Raw genomic sequence first — 14050 nt, forward strand, 5'->3', positions numbered from 1 at the left:
TAAAGCGTAAAGAACTCCAAAATATTCTGAAGCTCATATGCTGAAATAAACCTCCAGAATCTGCATCTACCGATAGTCCTGTTGGCATGGTTATTCCTTTATTGCCTTTTGGAATATTTGAAATATTGTTGTCTGGCTGTGGTTTATTTTAGGCATTGATAGCTCTGAGCCCTGAGATTTGACATTAATTTGCTGGCAATAAAAGAGAGCTGTGCCCAGAATCAAACACCTACAGATTTCATGATCCATAATAATCAATCTCATGTCAATGGTATATATAGCTCCAAGTTCTGCATTCTCTGTGCTCCAGCAGCTCCTAGCTAAAAGGAAATATGAAATTGTCCTTTTCAGCTTCTGTTTTTCTTTTCTTCTTCCAGTTTCATCTTTAAGTACTTCCGATCCCTTATTATTCATTGCAAGCTCTATGTCTATAGGAGGGTTCCTCAACCTTGGCAACTTTAAGATGGGTGGACTTCAACTCCCAGAATTCCCCAGCCACCCTTGCTGGGAGTTGAAGTCCACTCGTCTTAAAGTTGCCAAGGTTGAGGAAGCCCGGTCTATAGCTTCTCCCTCTTCTTCCTCTTTTTCTCCCTTAATTTTTTATTGTTTGCAAGTTTCCCTGCCTGAAACAATCCCATTCCATACTTCACTGAAGACTTCAAAGTAAGAATTTAAAATGACTCCTTTTTGTTTTAGGTATGGGCTAATGAATAATAATAAAATATTTCTAAGGTTGGTTGGGGGGTCAACGAATGTAATGGGTAGCTTGAGAAGCTATTTAGAATTTCTGAGCGATACAAGAACATCACTATTGGAGTCCTTAAGGAGAAAATGATTTACCAGAAGTTCTGGTTGGGAGAAAATGAAAGATCATGACAGAGGAAAAGGTCACTGCAGACCACTTCCATATTGTTGCAAAGGAGGCTGCATGTGTTGAAACAGACTTGGAGATCTTATCATCTCAAACAGAGAGACCTCCTCTAGTTAACAACAGTCCTGAGAGGCTGGTTTGAGAGATGGTGACTAGCCCAAAGTCACTAATGATGTTTGTAGCTGAGCATGGACTTGGCCCTAAATCTCTTCAGTCCTAGCCCAACTTCTAAGCACTATGTGAAAAGGAGAAATTGTAGTCCAGAAAGGCAATCTTATGCCCTCAGGATATTTGGGGCCATACAAATTCTCTAATCTACACTTATTTAATGTGTTTGCTGGGGCTTATGGGAGTTGTAGTCAAAAATCTTTGTGAGACTGCTGGTTCCCTATTGCTGGTTTCTACCTCTATAGCTCTGCTGATGTTTTGTCTGCAGTTGACGTGATTGGATTACGTGCCATCGAGTTGTTGTTGACTCTTAGTGACCATATAGATTTTCTCCATGATGATCTGTCCCCAACCTGGTCCTTCGGCAATTCCAATGGTGTCTGCAATTGGAAGTACAAAACAGACCTTTCTACACCACTCAATAGTCATTTTGCTTACTTACCCAGACATGGAAGGTAAATATGGACTGCAAATTGACTTAAAGTTTGAGGCTACTGTTGAGAAATGTATAAATCTTGCATTCAGTAAAGAGTGGTTGAAATTCCTCTGTTACTGGACAACCAAAACGAAGGTGATGGTGGTTGCTGTTTTTCCATTTCTCACTCTACCCCACCCCGTGGTGTTCTGCTCTTTCAGTGAAATTTGATGGATAATTCCTCAGCTTTTTATTGCATTCTCATCTCTGCATTGCCTTACTTGATATCTCCCCAGCTCTCTCACAGTCTTAAATTAAGCTTGACGCCAGCATAATAGGGGCATTAAGCAAGTCTCATTTCTGCATTTGCACTATTAAGAAGTCCTGCTCTTAGTATCTTGGGTTCCTCTCAATTATGTAATTGCAGATTGCAAGGCATTGAAGTGCTTGTTTTAGCTAAGTTCCATGTGTATTTATTAATGATATTAATTAGTTTTGTATTTACCCATCTTGGGTGCCACAGTTTGGCAGATGGGCAAATAATACGTACTCAACAAATTAATGAAATTGAGGCTTATATAGTAGTTACAAACAAAAGGAAGCAATAAACATGCAAAAACAATTATTCTTTAAAAAAATCAAAAGGCTATTTTTTTAAAAAAAGATATACTTTCAGTGCCTTCCTAATTAGCATCATACAAGCAGGTATTAATGAGAAATAATGTAAAGTTTCCATGCTCAACCTTCTTAAATTTTATACCTGAACACTGAGCACTGAAAACGTATCTCATTTGTATGCTTCCATGGTTTTTGAAACCTGATGTCCCAAGGTGGATACTTCTTGACACGTGTTCAAATTATTTAGCTCCTCCTCTTCTTCATTTTCTCTTCTTTTTTCTTTTTCTCTCTTCTCCTCCTCCCTTCTTTTTCCCTTTTCTCCTTTTCTCTCATTTTTCTTCTCCAATTTTTCTCTTTCATCTCCCTCCTTCTCCCCTTTTATCTCTTTTTCTCTTTCTCCTCCTCCATTCTTCCTCCTCCTTCCTCCTCCTCTACTCATCTTCTATTCCTCCTCCTTCCCTTCTTCCTTTCTCTTTTGGCTTTATGGTTTTCAAATCTTTGCTCTTTGAGCCAGAGATCCTATCTAAGCTTATTCTTGAAATGGCTCCAATACATGCCCAGAATCATAACAATTTCTTTGGCCACTTGCCAAGAAGAGTCTGAAGGCAGAAGATGGAGGATACTTGTCCATATAGTCACTTGGAGTCAAGCCCAGCACAATGACACCTGAATGATGTGAAGAAATCAGGAAGGAAACTCTTGTCAGTTTTTAACCACCAAAATTCATTCTGGGGTCATCTTAGTGTGAAAAATTGGGATGGTGCAGCATTGGGGAATAGGTAGAACAATTAATTTACACAGTGCATGTTTGTTATAACTAAAATTCAGCATTTTAATTCCTGAAATCTCTAGGGCATGGCATACTTCCTGCTCAATGCCTGGGACAGCTAATGGCTGAGTGAATAGGTGTTTCTGGTAGTCAGTTCATCAGTTTGTGAGTACTAAACAAGCCAGATGTTTGTTTCGAGGATGATGCTACAATTCATTTGTCTAATTTGCCCTTGATTACTTAAAAACGGTGATGGAACATGACCTTTCTGGAGGGAAAGCTACACTCTTGGTCCATGAATCTAAAGAGATATTTTCCAGAACATGCTGTTTTCTTTCTTCATCCCTTGTTGAAGTCCACCTTGAACTTGTCACTCTGTGATCATCTCCATTAATGTAGATTTCTTATTAAAAAGCTTCAGTTGACCAAATCCATGATGGAAAGTGGAGATCAATATCTATGGTCCCATCTGGTGATGACCGCTTGGAATGTAAGAAGAGTAAATATAAAAAACATAGATTAATATTTGAAAGAAGAGTATCTGATGTGTCTGTGACACAAAGAGGAAGAGGGTGATTGGGGGTAATCTCTCTCAGCCTTAGGAAGATGGCAAGGGCAAACCACTTCTCACACAGTTGCCACGAACACTGCAGGGACTTGTCCAGGCAGTCACCAGGAGTCAACACTGACTCAAAGGCACAAAAAACCCTGATGTAACCTTAGAATAAAAGTAGTATTAGCATTCATGACTTTGGTTTCCTAGTCTAGTCTACCTTAAAGGGTTGATGAGACTTGGACATAGCCTTCGTAACATCTCCATTTTTTCCCCAAAGTTAAGATTTTGATGGTGATATTATTAAAGAAGGAAGAACCATATTAATTGTACTCATCTGATAAATGTTGTTATGGGAAAATGCCCATTTAGGTAATTAACCAAAGTGTTTGGAGATAGATGCAACAAAGTATATTTTATTGGTGTGCACAAATCCAGTGATCACTGAGCTCCTCACCATAAGAACACCAAATAGCCCCAAAGCCCACAAGGTTACAGGTTATAAACCCTCTGAAATGATACATAAGGATGACAAAAGCAATGTAAATTATAGCATGACCTTTACGTTATAATTAGAATCTGATAAGGACAAGGAGTAACCTTACTATGGGCTGACTTGGTGCCTCTAAATTTTATGTTTCTAAGGAGGCTCCAAGCCTGCCTTTCTACTGAGACTAGCACCTTCTAACATAATTATTGTAATGATATGTGGGAATGACGTTGGGAGACAGGAGGAAGAGCTGCAGCCTAGACAACGGTGTGATAAATGAAATTTGAGCCCGAAAGAGGAGGGATGGTGAAAGCATCTCAGAAGGGACCCTCCCTAGTTTTGGGGAGAGTAAAAGTGGAGGAAGGGAGGGATACTTTCAGTCTTGCAAGATTCTGTTAATGTAACCATACAATAAAGATAGAGGTAGTACTTCTGGTTGGGCTTCTTGCCTGGATGACCTCACAAGTCTAACAATTATGCCGATATGTTGACTTCTTGTGCACTAAGGAAAAGTCAGCACCATAGGAACAACAAACAACTTGGTTTCTGTATTCTCTTTCCTTCCCCTCCAAGATCGTTAGGCAGTTTCAGTTTCCCCACTCCTTTTGCTGTGCAATTCAAAATACCGTACAGTGATTTTGTATACACAAATAAAATATATTATTTATCCCTCACAAAGTTGTTGTTCCACCTAGGTTTTTGTGTGTAAAATTCTTGGCATGTGACTCAAAGATCAAATAATTGCTCCCCCTTGTTCTGGTAAATTCCTTATCACTCATTTTACATGATTTCAATAGGACAGGGGAAAGTCAATGCAGTCAACCTTTTGCTCTGTTTGAACAATGCCCTCCAATACCCTCCTAGTCCAAAGGTTGTTGCATCTCAGGTTTAAAAGCTCAATTCTGAAATTTCTCAATACATTGTTGGAAATTCTGTCTTTAAACTTGAAGCATTGCGCAACAGCTTCCTTTGGCTGTATCCCTGAGCAGCTCCAGCAGATATCATTGTATTTGCCAACATACTCATTGGCACACACTGCCTGTTTTTCTTGGTGTGAAGATCCCAGAGCAATTAGTCATGGTGAGGTCCTGCTCAGGAAGTGCATTGGTTTGGAAAGGGAGATGATACATAGATAGCATGTTCAACTCTCTTGAGTATAAATAAAGTCATTCTTAGGAGGAGGGAATCATTTCTTGCCATTTTTTAAAAAAATATTATCCTGAGTGAAGACTGTCATTCTGTTACACAGCAGATGGGCATGTTGGAGAAAAGAAATGGAGGCCAAGTTCAGGGTGGAGGGTGGTCTAGGATGGATGGTCTTCCATAAAAAGAAAACTAGTATGGCAGGATGAAGAGCTATTTTGTAGCCTAGAAAAAATGGTATCATAGGGAAACAATGAGAAAGATCTCAGCTCGTGCATAACACTGTCAACACCCTAGGTGACCAACTGGCTCTCTGCATCTTTGCTAGGGAGGGTTTGGTGAGAGGGAGAGGAGAAGTGATGGAGCACATCTTTACATAGGGTAATCTATGGGAGACTCATTTGGGTAGGGATTTGTTACCTAGCAACAGATCTGACTTTATATACACTGTGCAGCTGTAGCTGGGTGTGGTATGAACTTGACTCCTGCCTTTCTCCTTAAATGAGCAACACAGAGCAAAGGAGAAGTGGATTCAATCTTGCGGAATTCCTGTAAGACCACAAGCAGGATATGCCATGGCCAAGCTGGACCCATCATCTGAAGAGGAGCAAGCTGAAGAACCAGTCAGAAGAAAAGCCAAGGAACCAAATTCAAATCATGGTGGAGATATAAGTTAAGGTCTTGCTGCTCCATGTCCTGCCATAGAAGATTCTGACTTGGAACTGGAGTCAAAGCACCTGAGCCATGGGGAGGTAGAAACCCCAAAGATTGCAAGGACCACTTGCAACAAAGGCTCAAGACTAAAACAGGATTTGCAGAGTCTGACCCTGTAATGGCCTGTGAGAATATCCTTGAGAGTCAGGAAGAGAGCAGCAGTCTAGGCAATGGTCAGATAAGATGCAGCAGAAGGAATGGGGGCATGACCAGTGTCTCAGAAGGGACCATCCCTAATTTCTTGGACTCTAAAGGTGAGGGTAGAGAAATGTGCTTTCAGACTAGCAAGATTCTGTTACTGTAATCTTGCAATGAAGGTGGTGTTAGTACTTATGGTTGGAGCTTCTTGTCTGGACTGCCTCTAAGGGCTGACAGACCTCTTGAAATCAGGGCTGAAGTCTTTAGATGTACCAAGAAGGAAAGTGAAGGAATTTGGTGTGTTGATGGGCCTTGTTGAGTGGGATTTAAGGCTGTAACAACTTCTGTAAGAACTCAGTTCTGCACAACTTGTATCATGCCTGCTTTTAAAATCCTGAACCATTGGACCAAACTCAAAGTCTGCTACCAACTTTCCCCTGAAATCTAACCATTGTATTCAGATGGCTTATGGGAACCTCACCTTTTAACTTGAATCCAAACATTTCTACTGTTTGGCCCTCTGCAACTCTTAGGGAAGAATTGGACTTATTTATGACTTGCTGGGCAGTGGCTACCATCAGTGTCTCTGTGACTAACAACCCAGTCTGTTTACATTGTTGCAGAACTGAGTTAGGCTATTAAAAGGATTGTCTTGGTTTTTCCTGCAACCCATGTTTCTTCTTCAAAGGGAAAGGTAGGGTGTTGGTCCAAGAAGTGACCTCAGATTTCTAGAGCTAGTTTGTTTCTGTGTGGACATGCAAAGTTACACAGAAAGTCATGCAGAGAGAAAGAGCGAGAGAGAGTTAGAAATGAACCTCAAATGTGGAGACAATTTTAGAACCTGATAAGCCCCTATCAGGCTTGTTTCATGCAGAGGTGAGAAATGAAATAGGTTTCTTTCAGTGGACAGACAAAATGATGCCCTAACCATTGGTCCTGGAAGACCCTGAATCCCAACTCTTCAGCTGTCAATAAAATAGGGCCCATCTCAATCTGGAACATGTCTCTCTCTCTCATCTTCCTGGACTCCCTTCCAACAAATGTAGAATTGGAAATAAACCACTTGCAATTTTGTCATCCCAGAAATGATTGTGCAACGAGTCCCCTGATGTCAGGAGATATCAAATAGCCTTGCTCTGCTCTTTGAACTGTGCTGGTGGATGGGATCTGATTTACAAATGAAGCAATTTGAGTGTGGAGTGAACTGTTATTTATTTCCCTTCTTAAACAGACTTTTTGGAACCTCGGATGATTTGAGACCAACCTGATGTCTTTAGTAAGAGTGCCTGGAAGCACTCTTACGAAAGAGTGACAGTTAAGAACATCCTGGTGTGAATATAACAAGGACTAATCTGCTGGGCTGGTGCTGCTAAAGTAGGATGAGATACGATTTCCCCAACTGCTGCTGTTCGTAAAACCTACTCATGCCAAAAAAAATAAACTTGTTTTTAGTGTGCCTTAGTAACATGCAATAAAAAAATCCCTGCATTATTTTCTCCTGTCATTCAGTTTGGTGCCAAAGAAAATTTGGCAAGAGGAGAGAATTTGGGTAAAGTTCTCATGCATGGTGTGTGTTCTTCTTCCACGTTTTAAAGGAAGGTGACTGTGGGTTTTCTCTGAATGTCTTGTCCGTCCCTGCCCAGCGTTCCCTCCCGTGGTCTGCAGCCTTGTAGTTTCTACTCTCTGCTGAATCCCCAGGGAAAAGATCAAGAAGGAGATCCTCCTTTTCAGGTTGGGAAGTGTGAGATGCCAGAAAGGCTTGCGTGAGATGGCAAGTGCATCATCTCAAAACCACCACTCTGAAAAAGTTGAAACAAATTCTCAGCATCCTGAGAATAAGTAATTCTCTGCAGAGTAAAAACCCTTTGGAGACACCTGATGGACAGCACTTAGCCTTCTCACTATAGAATATTCTTCAAGTGATCTTTTTCACTGAAAGCCCGCCTTGAGGTTGGAAATATCAAGGAGTGGGCTGGATCAGAACTCTTTTTTTTTTTTTTTTGACATTTTCTGCTCTGAAGTTAGTCCTTATGCATTTGTATTTTATAAAGTTGATTCTCCAGTTTCAAACTTCTCTCCAAATGTAACTATCCCAGCTTAAGACAAGATGCTTCTTTGGGAAATTGAGTTATTGTCTCCTAAACTCATCATCATCACGATCATCATCACCATCTTCATCATCATCAGTTTCTAGTTTCCTTTGCTCTGTTAATCCCCTAATCCCATGTCTACTTTCTTCTAGCTCCCTCCACACAAATGGAAATTTTTAGTAATAAGAGGGGCGACAGATTCTTTTCTAGGAGTTTGAACTTTTCTTATAGACCTAAAAATAGGTTTTCCTGAAAGGGAAGATACAGTCCACTTTCCCTCTTCTAGAGCTGTTAATTAACTTCAACAGTTTTCCCTCCTACTGATTGACCTTCTTTTCCACAATTTCTTTTTTGGGGATGTGGTCCATGGCAAACCTGCATTCTGAAAGATCAGTTGAAAAGCACCTTAGAAGCATTAAAACAAATGTGAATTATCCCTAATTATTCTTCACCCCCTTTCTGTCTGCCTTTTTGAATTGATTAGTCAATGAAAAATGTCAAGGCCATTTATAGAATGGAGAGCCTTAAAGTCTGCAGTGGGAATGCTTCTGTGCTAATGTTGTGTGTGGAAAGAGAGTGGCACAGAATCAAACTCCTGCATGACTCAACCATTGATCTGCCAGGAAAACTAGCGCCCCCCCCCCCCAATTCCTCCCCATATTACCAAACACCTCCTCTTTACTGATTGGGATTAAATATACTCCCTCAACCTTTGTGCAGGTTGACCTTGGCTGAGCTAGAAAGCTAAGCAGGAAGCATGGTTGCATGGGAGATCATGTGGGAATCCTGAGGCTGTAGGTTAGACTGAGGAAGCAGAAGAAGGCAGTGATAAACCATCGTGACTGTGAAAATAATATGGAGGGGTCCATGTAATTGAGTCTGATATCAGACAGTCTTTATTTAGCCACAGATGGCAGTCCCTGGTTGATGGCAATGAGATATAAATTATATAAATCAGTCATGATCATGATGATGATCCTCAGCTGATTTCTAATTCTGAGAATTGTTGGTTCAACCCAACGGGCAAAAAAGAAACAGTCTGGATAAGGCTGCTCTCATTTTGTTTCCAGTTCTTTGATCACATAGCTCCTGGCTCTTTCTGCAACCTTGCCTTGGAAATTGCATGGTATCCTGCTGGAAAGATCAGCTTCTTGGAAAATGCAGAATCTTTGAAGCTTGGTGCTCAAGCATTGAGAAGAACATACAAACCAGTGACTGTGCTGTTTTCTCTATTTAGTATAATATCTTAGCCTGATGGCTCATTGGGAGCAATTTGTTCTGCTCACCTTTCAGTTTCTGAATCTGACTGTTCATGAGTTTGGGGCTTTGTCACCACATTAGACCACATTCCAGTGCTGTGACATTGGTTTGAGGCTTCTCCATTGTCAAATTCTCAAAAATGTTGATTTTGTTAGGACATGCACTAAAGTCATGTCTGCATAAGACAGCAATTTTGTTGCTGAACTTCTGTGCAGGAATTTTGAAGTGGTTTTGCAGAAAAGGCAGAGGTCTCTGTACAGTTGGCCTGTTGAAAGAGAAATGATTTGCTTGTGGTCTAGTAATTTGGGCTTCATATAAGCCCTTTTAGATGCATCATTTTAGAATAAAGAGCATAGTTTTGGTCTCCAAAAGGACTTTCAGAGTGTACAGCAGGGTGAACACATCACTTGTCTGCAACACACTGTAGTAGCCATGTTGTGTTTCCATGTACCCCGACCCTTTGGAGATCAGATCTGAAGTGCTGCACAGCATCTAATATAGAAGATGAAGTAGATAAGGATTGAACAAATGTTTTCTGGAGTTCTTTGTGCTAACACTGTAAACTACATCAGTCATAGACCTAAAGTGCCCCAACAGAAGTCTTAGGAAAGTACAGAGATAGGCAGGCTCTGGGACAACTCAGTCCTGAGTCATGTAGTACCCATGGGGTGAATGTTGGGTTATGTGAATTCAAAAGGAACTTTCTAAGTGTTCACTTAATAAAATGATAAGGTATCAGATAAGGAAGATAGAAGATGTCAGCTGTCATCTGACATTCAAAGATTCAAAGTTTATTTATTTAATGTCATAGATCAAACTGTAATATAAAGCATCAATCTAGAACTTCAGCAATAGAATATAAAACATCAACTGATGTCTGACATTCTGAAAAATTCTGAGAAATAAGTGGGAGATCATTGTAAAGAGCACCCTTGTTCCAACCAGATGTCCTCTATCATCTTTGTAGATGATGAATTCTTGGAGTCCTTCTTCCTTGAGATAGAAGGAGGGATGAGACAGAAGCCCATCCTTGACCACTACCTTGAAGATGTCCCACTGGCAGTTATAGCATTGGTGAGATCCAACTTCCCTGAGTAGCCTCAACTCTACCTCTGACCTACTGAGCACCCTTTCCAGGGGAGGGAGAAAGACTGGATCAGGGATGCCAACATGGCTGCCAGCATGGGGGATGTTTCTGACTCCTTGGTATGAAGGTAGGAAAAGGTAGAATTGAATTCTGAGTTATCAAGATGCTCATTTGGAACCACATTGTTGCTGTAGCAATGCTTCCACTCATGGTGCTCCATGTTGACCTATTCCCCTTGTTCAAAGGCCTCCATGCAGGAGAACAGGATTTGGGTTCTCCTAGCAGAACAAACTTCCATGATTTCAGTCCAGCGGGCCAAAGCCACATCAGCTGGGCACCATGAGAATGGAACTATAATATGTCTGGAAGGCATTGGATTGGGAAAGACTGTCATATCACATCAGGAGTCCAAACTACATTTCCTATGATACTTTGGGTAAGAAGTAATGGAATGACAGTGAAACTGATATGTAACTATGGCTATAATTCTAGAGAGAGTTTGCTAAACTGGAAGGACTTGTCCTGGCAGTTGCCAGAAGTCAAGACTGACTTGAAGGCATCAATATCTGTAAAAGTTAGTTTGGTGTAGTGGTTAAAGGCATTGGACTGGAGTTGAGTTCTAGTTCTGCCTTAGGCATGAAGCCAGCTGGGTGACTTGGGGCCAATCACTCTCTCAGCCCTAGGAAGGAGGCAATGGCAAACCACGTTTGAAAATGCTGCCAAGAAAACTGCAGGGACTGTCCAGGCAGTCGCCAGGAGTTGAGAATGACTTAAAGATAACACAGACATACAACTTATAGAGAATTTTAAATACACACACGTACATTTCTCTTAAATTTTCCAGGGATCTTTCCTTCCTCAAAACCTGAAAATGGCTCTTTTTTTTTTCTTTTTCTTCTCAGAAGCTTAATTCAATTTTACAGAGTGGAGAGTTTAAAAAACAAGTGGCAAAGAAAGATATCCAGGTAGTTAATGGACCACAGAGTCACAGGTAATGAATGATAACTCAACAGAACAGGGAGAAACAGAGCAAAGGGTCAGTCTACTGTAATGATATTAAACATAAAACCCTTTTATGGGCTTTCAAATGCACAGGAGCAATTCAGTCTTGCCACGCTTGAGAACTTAACAATCTTCCATCTGATAAATCAACAAGACTGAATGAGTTCAACAGGCTGTAATGGAGTTGTGTGACTCTTCTGACACGGGGGGGTTACTTGAATGTCTAAGGTTAATGCAGACCAGAAGGACGTGCCATTAAACAATGACAACCACCATTGCCAGATAAAATGTAGCTCCTTGTTGATATTCCATGGTGCTCAGGGCTGACGATGGAGCAGTGATTGTGGAATTATTTACTGTTGTATGGTTAACCCAGTTAAGATGGAGACGTTTGCAACGAGAACTGGAGGAGCAAGATATTGGCTTCACATGGGGTCGGTTAACTTGTGACCTGCAATGAATGCCTATCTGAATGCTGAAAAGCCCCATGTCTTTCACTTGGTGTGCCATGGAAGTGGATTCAGATATTTGTAAAGGTTGATTCCTTAATATCCTGTGGTCTCCAGCCTGATACGGGGCAAAGGGCGTCACCTTATTGCCAAAGCATCATGACTAATGAAAACCCAAACAATTATAGAGTTCTGGTTGGGATAAGGAAGGAATTCCAACTCGGTATAAATTCACAAGAGCAACAGATGTTATAATTGCTATTAACCAGTTTTTGTTTTTGTCTGCGCTCAGTCATTGCTGACCCTGCAGTGCCTGCTTGGACGAGTCCCTGCAGTTTTCAAGGCAAGGTGTTTCGGAAGTGGTTTGCCAGGGCCTCCTTCCTAGAGCAGAGCCCAGCTGGCGAGCGCAGGAGCCGGGGTTTCCGTTGCTTCGCGCCCTTTTCGGGCGAGCGCGGTTTCGCGTTTTACCGGCAACTGCTCCCGACTCCTTTGCAAGGCGCCGCCAGCATTTTTCCTCCCACCGGCGTGAGAGTCCCCATTTATCTACTCACGTGAGTTTTCGAACTGTTGGGTTGACAGGAATATTAACCAGTAGGAGGCACCATTTGACCAGTTTCATCTTATTAAGACTTCTCAGGCATTGGTGGTCTCCATACATTCAAACCCCTTTACCAGAATCTGAAAGCACAAACCTTCACACGAGGTGACCAGCAGAGTATTTAGCTTGAGAATTATTCTGGCTTGGTTGTCAGAAGCTTGTGGGAAGAGATGCCTATAGATACTACAATAGATCTGCTTCCTTTTACCCTCACATGCTAGAGGGCTCAAGACCTCCCCATTTAAGCTGGGTTTGAACAGAGACTACCTCTGCCTGATTAATCTCAGTAAAGCTAAAACCAGTTGCATAGTGCCTCCTGCTGGTCAGTAACATCTGTACAAACTATATGAAAGTCCTAAGACCTCTAGCAGGAGGTCCAATCACACAAGAACAGTAACCTCTCTAGTCTGAGAGGGTATAAGGAAGGAGATCTATTCTAGCATCACAAGGGTGAATAAATGTCTTTGCGTGTGAATACACATCCCTCTCTCTTTGGATGCTGTCTGTGGGGAGAACCTTGATGATCACTTCACCGTTCCTGCAAAATAGGAACAAGAATTGCCATAACTCTATCCTTTTCTGCTGGCTAGTTTTAGAATCCATAGTTTGAACTTCTGATCTTGCTACTAACTCAGGTATAGTTCTGTAAACACACGTACACATAGAGATGAACCTGCTGTATATACGCACTCTGATCTCCTTAATGGGTTGAAACTATTCCATCAAGTGATGCCTTGACAATTCAGGGTTTAAACTTCAACATACCACACAATAAACTTACTGTATATCATCATCTGTCAGTGGCTGTTATAAAGCAATGTTAATTTTAAATGGTGCTAGGCCAAAATCTTCCTTAAATATCCCCCATATATCAAGAGTTGGGGTGATTGGGTGGGCTAAACTTTGCCCATACAAAGGTGAGAATATTTCCTCTCTCTCCCACCCACCCACCCTCACCTTTTTAGCTATAAAACATGGGACACTGTCTGCTATTTTACTTCTTCCACTCCCTAGAATGACTTTGAAGCTCTTCAGTGCAAAACATGGTGAATTTTCTGGAATGACACGGGGACAAGTATAATGGAGGATGTCATGGCATTTCAAAGCTGCTAGATAAAAATGGTAGAGAAGGAGTTATGGTGCATACAACAATGTAGGGGCTTTGTTTTAAAAATAAAAAGACAAATAGCGGAAGGAAGGAAGGAAGGAAGGAAGGAAGGAAGGAAGGAAGGAAGGAAGGAAGGAAGGAAGGAAGGAAGGAAGGAAGGAAGGAAGGAAGGAAGGAAGGAAACCACATTTTCAAGGCATCCTTTAAAACATGGATCAAAAATGATGTTCCGTTATTGATCATCCTTTATGAACTTCACACTAGGAGTGGGTGGGATGTTCTGTTTCTGAGAGCCCTTTTCTCCCTCTGTCTCCCCTGTCCCCAGTGCAAAGACCACAATGGAACTGCTAGACAAGGAGATACCAAGTCACCCTTCTGCCCCCAATGGCCTGATTTGTTTCTCTTTCTGTGCTGGAGGTGTGGGGTGAGGAGAGTCAATAGGGGTGACACTAACAGCGTCATAGAAAGGATCTGACCCATTTGGATGACCATTTCCCAGCCTGCTTCAACTCAATGTCTGCATGATTGGCAACCCCTCTAAATAGGATATAATCTTCTACCAATGATGGGGAAACGC

The 14050-nt window shown here is 41.4% G+C and overlaps 1 protein-coding gene across 9 annotated transcripts in view; it reads left to right on the forward strand.

Annotated features, from left to right (window-relative positions):
• TSNARE1 (t-SNARE domain containing 1) overlaps positions 1 to 14050 on the forward strand; it is a 311118-nt gene that overhangs the window by 48518 nt on the left and 248550 nt on the right. For 3 of the 9 annotated variants that reach the window (XM_088148899.1, XM_088148898.1, XM_088148900.1), the window contains one exon: positions 10197 to 10303. The exons of the other annotated variants lie outside the window; for them this stretch is intronic. The gene's annotated coding sequence lies outside the window, so the exon portion shown is untranslated. The remainder of the gene's footprint in view (positions 1 to 10196; positions 10304 to 14050) is intronic. 9 annotated transcript variants of the gene reach the window in all.

Source organism: Python bivittatus, unplaced genomic scaffold, assembly GCF_059951505.1.
Source record: "Python bivittatus isolate LINGU-HERP-01145 unplaced genomic scaffold, Pbiv_v1 ctg000590_np1212, whole genome shotgun sequence".
Taxonomy (NCBI): domain Eukaryota; kingdom Metazoa; phylum Chordata; class Lepidosauria; order Squamata; family Pythonidae; genus Python; species Python bivittatus.